The sequence below is a fragment of the Marmota marmota genome, unplaced genomic scaffold (assembly GCF_001458135.2).
Source record: "Marmota marmota marmota unplaced genomic scaffold, marMar, whole genome shotgun sequence".
In the NCBI taxonomy this organism is placed as follows: Eukaryota; Metazoa; Chordata; class Mammalia; order Rodentia; family Sciuridae; genus Marmota; species Marmota marmota.
This window is the reverse complement of record NW_025999842.1, coordinates 17,419,572-17,427,683: the sequence shown is the minus strand read 5'-3', so window position 1 is coordinate 17,427,683 and position 8,112 is coordinate 17,419,572. Positions and strand designations below refer to the sequence as shown.

General features: G+C 38.7%; 1 pseudogene; it reads left to right on the top strand.

Moving 5' to 3' along the window:
* The first annotated feature begins 5,509 nt into the window (after window positions 1-5,509).
* On the top strand, window positions 5,510-5,918 carry LOC107152765 (annotated as a pseudogene).
* The last annotated feature ends 2,194 nt before the right edge of the window (window positions 5,919-8,112 follow it).

Here is an 8,112-nt window from a genome sequence, read left to right as displayed (position 1 = left end):
GCGCGCACGCCCGCTCTCCCCGGAAGTCCCCCTTTTCTGTGCTGCCGCCCCCCTTTTCCCTCTCTGGCACCTGCGCCGCTGGCCGCCGGGTCACATGCACACCCTGCAGCCACAGCTGCGGCCCCTGCTGTGACGAATTATACTATAGAACCTAGCCTGCTTACCCCAGACTCTCTTTCCAGGACTTCGCAGCAACCTGTGCCAACCGAAGCCATGACCCCAACTTGCCGTGGAGAGTACTGGTCCTGTGCTTTCCCTTTCCCTGACCTAGGGAACTTGTAAAGTTCAAGTTCCCTCTATTTCAAGAGGCCCTAAAGTGGCCCTCCTTAGGATTGTACATGTTAATGTTGAGAACAAAATCAAGATAACTTTAGGAAACTTGATCCACCTCTCCCTAAAAGGTGGACAGAAGTCCTGAACCTGAAGAATAAGTAAGGGTATTTGGTTATAGCTAATTCTGAATTGAAACCGCAGACAGACAACAACCTCAGAACACATCACTGAATTCCAGGGCCTGGCACACTTTCAGACCATTCATTAATTCATTCTTTTGAAAAGCCTGCTCAAAATTCACATTTGAGTGAAATGATTAGTTTTAATGTGTAAATGTTAGACCTGTGAATTGAAAACCTTGGTCACATGTGGAGTTAATCCACTGGAGCAAGACAATACAGCTCGACATTAGAGATAACTATATTTTGTAGACACTGAATATTTAAACTTCTACAGGATCGGAAGGCTCATTCCTTGCAGATTTATGTTCTTGGGTTAGGAAGTATCTTTTTGGAGCATCCTTAATATTCTCCTTACTCCCAAATCAGTTTCAGAGGTTGTTTTCCACTTTTAAACTTTCCAGATTTCTAGGTCTATTTGTCCCTGGGGGACCTGTCTTTTTCTTCCAGTGAGTGTTTTACTCCCATGATCTTGATATTTGCACATTAGGAAGCTGAGCACCTACTCATCTAGCAGTCCTGGACACCAGGATAGGAGCAGAGAAAAGAATGACAAACAATTAACTGCAAACAGTAGATGCAGTGTCATTCTCTAGAATTTTTCATAAACAACTGATATTTTTCATTGGATGTTATTTTATACTTGGAGATCAAATAAGAAAGTATTTTTGAACCCAAAATATTAACAATGACTGGTGTCAATAAACAGAATACTCCATTAGGATTTACAAGGTGTCATTAAATTAACAACACTTAATATGTTAATGTAGTGTGTGTGTGTGTGTGTGTGTGTGTGTGTATACACACACACACACACACATACATTTATATATCTCCAATATGCCCATTGGATTATCCTTTTTGAATAAATAGCTTCTATTTATTAAATATAATCAAAAAGTGCAAATAACTGCATGTACACAGAAAAAGAATCTTTATTACTACCAATTTGCCATCTGTATGATAAGGAAAGGTCTCCTACAGCCCTAGCTGGTGTTTCTTGTTTATTATCCTATCCCTTGACCCTAGCTCATTATCTGTCACATAGAAGTGACTCAATAAATATTGCTTACCTACATCTAAGATGTTGAGGAGTAAATTTAAAAAATTTATGTTAAATAAGAGACTCAGTGTTTGTTAGGTAACCACCCAAACTCAACACAAACATATTTTCCAATATTACTAGGGCTTTTAGATGCTTTCTCTCTCAAATATCATTAAATTCAGTCTTTCTCCTTACTAAGAAAATAGTTTAAGACTTTTAAAAGCTGGGGTTTTGTTTGTTTGTTTGTTTGTTAATTTTTTGTTTGTCTCTGGAATACTGACCATGTGTTGAACTTTTTGTTTTTTGGCCCTTATAATGTTAGGCAGTGTAATCATTAAATGACTTTTAGTTGTCATTAAGAGACATTGTCCCTGTTTCAATCTAGTGATATTATGAAAGATGAGCTGAGGAAGAAAAACATGTGGGGTCCTTTGATTGCAAGTAAAAGAAAATTACTTCACTCAATTTAAACAAAAGGGGACTTAAGAATATAGGGAGCTCGAGAATTGATAGGAGGCCTCCCTGGATATCCAGGCAGGAATTAGAACATCCACAGAGGACAGAGAAGCAGTGACCACAGGATAATTGGGGTAGAGATGTTATGATCCAGTAACTCCCATTATTGGAAGAGATAAACCCCAATCTACTGCTCTTTATACTCCCTGTTCATATCCCATTTCCAGTTGTCCTAATTTGAAGTCTTAGCCTATCTCTCAGGTGGTCTAGGGTGGAACCCTTGATCACAGCCCCCACAGAATTTATTAAAGAAAAATGGGCCTTGGGTTAGGTGGAAAATAGCATACATTCATGGCAGGAAATGGGATGTGATTTAAATGTTTTGGGGAAACATTAAGAATGGGATCCCTGCCACAATAGTGCATTAAAGACTGAGATCTTACACTAAGGGAGCCACTTTCACTTTCTTAAACAAGTATCCTGGAATTTGGTTGAGTGTGGAGCACTTATTTTTCAACTTACTTCTTACTCTTTGGGGATGTGTTTTGGAACACGAAAGTTTTTGCAGCATTTGTTGTTGTTGTCTCCATCTATCCTCAGCTTGTCCATAAACCAAGATGTAAGAACACAGCATAAATCCAACGTTATCATAAGTTTTTATACAATCTGTTTTTCAACAGCTTTGTGAGAATTAGGGAGATTTGAAATTGTCTCTAGACACCAGATGTCACTCTCAAACTACATAATAAAGTAGAGTTATGCCACAGCTCCTTTTTCAAGTCCAGAGCAAACAGCTGCTGTAGCCCTTTTGCTACACCAAGTGAGGAGACAGGTGTTATTCTTAAAGCCAGTGTCATAGATTTCTGTCACAAACCAACAGTGACATTAAGAAATCACTGAGCCATACTTCAATAAGTGTACTTCTGGAGAAAACAGATCAATATTAATTATACCAAAATCAAAATTGATTTTTGGCTGATATTCTCCAGTTTTCAAGTAAAAAATACAAGCTAACTCTAGCTAACACCTGCACGTATTCAAGAACCTGTGGGCACATTTTATAGGTAACTTGTTCTGTTCATCAGGAGCCGAGGTCACTCAAAACCAGCCATGCCAAGAGAAAGCTTTCATTGATGAAATGTTTAATATTTACATTTTCTATGTCACATTCTCTGATACCAAATGCTATTCTTGTTTTTTAGTCTATTCAGTCTAATCAATTAGACTTGTAATGGGAGCTTAGTAAAAAGTTACTGTACTGAATAGGAAATAATCCTTATCCATAAAATAGAATATTTTAATTATACTACTAAGTAGGTACAAACACAATATGAAGGATATTCTTAGTCATCATTAGGGTAAGGCAGATTTAAAACAAGTTATATTTTTCCATGTATCAGAGTGGCAAAGATGTACAAAGATGTTAATATCTAATGTCAGAGAGAATGTTGATAAATTATGAATTTATGAGAAAAGAAATGGATACAAATATTTTATAGGACAGCTTGTCAATATTTACATTTGTTATGTTTTTTGAAATGCATATGCCTTTGGGTCCAGAAACTCTGCCTCTGATTATTTATCCTAGGGTTACCTCTAACAAAAGCACAAAAACTTGCATAAAAAGATACTGTGGGCGATTGGGGCGGTGATGGTGCATTTTGAGCATGTCTCCTGGGAGCAGCTGCAGGGCTCCATGTTCTCTCCTGGACTATGCTTTGGTGCTGGGCTCACGTGGACTGCAAAGCAGAGGCCTGCTGCATCCATGTAGTCAAGCTCTCACCAAGAGCTCCTCCTGCACAAATATGACAAGTTTCCTGTGAACCCTGGAGCACCAGTTAACCACTGGCCTTCCTCAGAAGTCTGGTTCCAAAGTTCCGCCCATTCCACAAAGCCCAGGGGATCAATGAGGCTGTGAAGAATCTACCAAAGGTGAACTTAATGAAGTCAACCCATTTGTGAGGCGCATGGCAAAGTTCTTCACTGAAGAGAGTATGCGTAGCTTTCTTTGTCATCACCAATTCTTGTTCATCTTGAGTCCTGGGATTATGCTCATGTGCCTCTGAGAAACTAATGTGACTCCATTTTTGAAAATAAATAAATAACAGCAGCTTCTACCTTAAGGCCTGTCCTAAGGAAGGGAAGGGGGCATGACCCTTGTCCTTGGAGAAACCCACAGAGCACTCCTAAGCACATACCCACCCTGCTGAATTGTTTGTCTACAAATAACAGGGAAGAGAGGTGGGAGGGAAAGGGAGAGAGAAGGGAAATTGCATGGAAATGGAAGGAGACCCTCATTGTTATACAAAATTACATATAAGAGGAAATGAGGGGAAAGGGAAAAAAAGGGAGAGAAATGAATTACAGTAGATGGGGTAGAGAGAGAAGATGGGAGGGGAGGGGAGGGGGGATAGCAGAGGATAGGAAGGGCAGCAGAATACAACATACACTAGTAGGGCAGTATGTAAAAATGTGGATGTGTAACAGATGTGATTCTGCAATCTGTATACGGGGTAAAAATGGGAGTTCATAATCCACTTGAATCAAATGTATGAAATATGATATGTCAAGAGCTTTGTAGTGTTTTGAACAACTAATAATAAAAAAAGAGAGAAAAAAAGGTGTTCAACTATGACTAAAAAACATTTTTTTAAAAAATTATTATGTTGGTGCTCACATAATATGGGAACTCTAATAAATGTGCTAGAGTAAGTCTCAAAAACAAAACAAAAAACAGGAGAGATCTGCTGCGCAAGGTGTCCCTGACTCATTTAGGCTAGATGAGGACCCATTACAACCCTCTAGCAACCTCCAATCAGTATGAGACAGGGAAAATACCTGGGATGCCAGATGACCCCCAAGTAGTTTATGGTGGTTGGTATCATGTTGGGAAACCATGTACTTTAGCATGTACACCCCTCGTGGCCTAAATCAATCAGTTCAAAGGAATTTCCCCCCTTGTACTAACCAATCACCCTTATCCAACTTGTTCCCACCGCCAGTGAATGTGCTAATCAATGCTAAGAGTCGTTGTTTGACTTTCCCACGGTATGGAATGATTTGCTGTGTGATGTTGTGACACATAGCGTATCCCCCCAAAACCTATAAAATCTCACTGGACAAAGGACTGGGACTCACTCCCTGCGACTGCTGCATCAGGAATGGTTGTAAGTCCAGGTTCGAGCTTGCAATAAAGACTCTTGTGTGCTTGCATCAGATTCGGCTCCTGGAGGTCTATTGGGATCCCACAAATCTGGCATTACATCTCTCCATACCTTGCTTACCATTCAGCATTTATAAAGAAGAATGCTATAGGTGGAAGTGGTAGCAAAACAAAAGTTAAAGGTCAGCCTCATCAATTTACCAAGAGGCTATCTTAAAAGTAAAAATGATACATGTAAGTGGCAAAGCAATCCTAGTTTCAAACCACAGAAACAAAAGAAAAGAATATGTTGCCATTTAGAATAACATGGATGAAGTGTGGCCAGCTGGCTTGGACCAAGCAGGGATTTCCTTACCTCTGGATTGTATAGAATACACTGTCAGTCTATTCACCATGGCTTCTTCTGATATTCAGGTGAAAGAACTAGAGAAGCGTGATTCTGGCCAGGCTTTTGAGCTGATTCTAAGCCCTCAGTCAAAATAATCTGTCCCAGATTCCTCCTTCTCCAAAAAGAAGTATCTTTCCCTGGAGGAAATTCAGAAGAAATTAGAAGTGCAGAAGAAAGATGTAACTCCCACGAAGCTGAGGTTGAGAGCATAGAAAGAAGTGTTTCAGAAAGCAATAGAAGAAAACAAAACATCATTTAAATGCTGGAAGAGAAACTGACCCACAAAATGGAAGCTAACAATGAGAACTGAGAGACACAAATGGCTGCCAAACTGGAGCATTTGCAAGAGAAGGATAAGCACAAGGAAGAAGTGCAGAATCCAAAGACTCTGCTGATGAGACTGAATCTGACTAATTTGTTCTGAGAATTGACTTTCTCCCCTTCCCCTTCCTAAATATCCAGACTGTACTGGTCAGTGTCAGTTTTTCTCTCCTGACAAATATTCTAAAAGCTGATGTAGGACTGTATAGGTAGATCCAGACTGTAAGGTGTTGTTTCAGGGGATAAAGGGGAGAAACTGAAAGTAATTCAATCTTTTTCTAAAGTGTTGGTCTTTTTTGATGTAGCTGTTTTTATTTTTGCATCTTTTCTACTTCAGTGCACTTGGTTTACTGGATAAAAGGCAACTACTGTATTGGCTCTGTAAAAAAATATGTCTGTGAAGAGTATGTAGTGGCTTCTTTCAAATTGTTAGATGCTAAATATCTGTTTACTTTTCAATCCCAGTTCTGTCCAAACCAGATGCTACTGTACTTGAATGGTTAAGAAAACTGCACAGAGCTGTTAAAAAAATAAATAAAGGGATGAAGCTGGAGGAAAAAAAAAGATACTGTGATAGCTTAGTAACATCCAAAGGGAGAAAAAGGAAAGAAGACAGAAAGAAACAGTGTAAGAGGCCCATCATTTGGAAATCAGTCAAATTATATGAATAGAAGGAGCTATTGTTTTTGAAAAGATAGAGTAGAATTTTACATACTGATCAAAGATATATCACTAGGTGACCAAAAAACAAAACAAAACAAAACAAAAAAAACAAATTGAAGAGCAATGGGTATAATATGAACTAGTTTGAATAAAAGTAGAGGAAGAGAGAGAAGGAGAGAGGCTTGTGTGTAACAGTGTGTATTTTTCAGTCTTATAGACACAGAAGGAGACAGGTGACTCAAGCTGGCTCCATGAAGATGCTGGGACCTTCCCTGTTATACTACTACTGCTATCAACACTCTGTGCCACTCTCTGACCCACAGAACTCATGGGTCATTCTCCATCAAAAGGGTCAGGATGGGCCCTTCTCAGTGCACATATGCAATCTTCTCCTGCGGATGTCTGATTATTGTGGGTCACCACACACTCTAGCACAGGTGACAGGTAACAGTTGTGTTGCATTCAGCTGAATGAAGATCCTGTGTTGGGTTATAGACAGTGATGTCAGCGGTGAACAATAGTGTCTCTGATGCTGACTCTGTTCCTGTTCTTTGCCAGACCCCTGTCCTGAGTATGTCCAGGGACCATGCTCCTTTATCAAGTTGTCACTGTCTTCCCAACTTCTCCAATCTTCCCAGTTAACAACCTTTGCTCTTCCTTATCATGTTCTTCCCAAAATTTGTTGATTTTTCTGGACACATGAGCCCCTGACTTTCCTCAGAGGCCTAGATTTTTGAAATGTCAAAAAACAAATCTGGTTTGTTGGTTTGCTTGCTGGCTTTTTTGCTAACCTGTCTAACCTGTCATCTCTAATGTTCTCCCTCCACTGAGGTGAAGTTTGTGAAATGATTACTTGATTGAATTGGGGGGGTAGGTCCAGGCACTAAGAAACATTAGAAATATAATAGATATGAAAGTATTTTCTCTGGGAAAGGGATTAGCATGTATCATTTATTTTTCATTTATAATATTCAGGACTGCTTTTCATGTTTTATCATGAGTATGAATAACATTTGTAATGTTATTCATTATATTGCATTAGTAAATAAAAATTTCACTTTTTAAAATCCATCTATAAAATGAATATGATAACACTTTTCATTGTATTACTGGAAAATAGTTAGCATCATAGAAAAAATAGCTTAGGGGATATAGTTCAGTGGTAGAGCACCAGCTTCATGTGTGCCAGGCCCTGGATATAATTCATAAGGATATAATTCATAATCCCCAACACTGACCAAAAGAAGAAGAAGAAGAAGAAGAAGAAGGGGGCAGGGAGAAGCTGCTTAAAATTTTTGACTCTCCTGAAATTAATTAGACCATTTTTGCATCTTTATAACTATAATATATGTATACATCATGGGTAGAAAATTTAAAAACAAACAAATGAAAACTCATGTAAATTAGACCTCATACTTCCAAATACTTAGTGTAATCCCAAGATAATCATTTTTCTGTATTCTTTCCTGACTCTCCCTTTCTCTTTAACCAGAGTGATAAAAACAAGTCACAATTTTTTTTCAGAGCCTCCTATATTATTAAAAGTGCTTTGGCTTTAGTTTTAAGCAAAATAAACTAATTTTGATAAGAAAGAAGGTACTTTTTGGGAGGGATATGGTGGCTC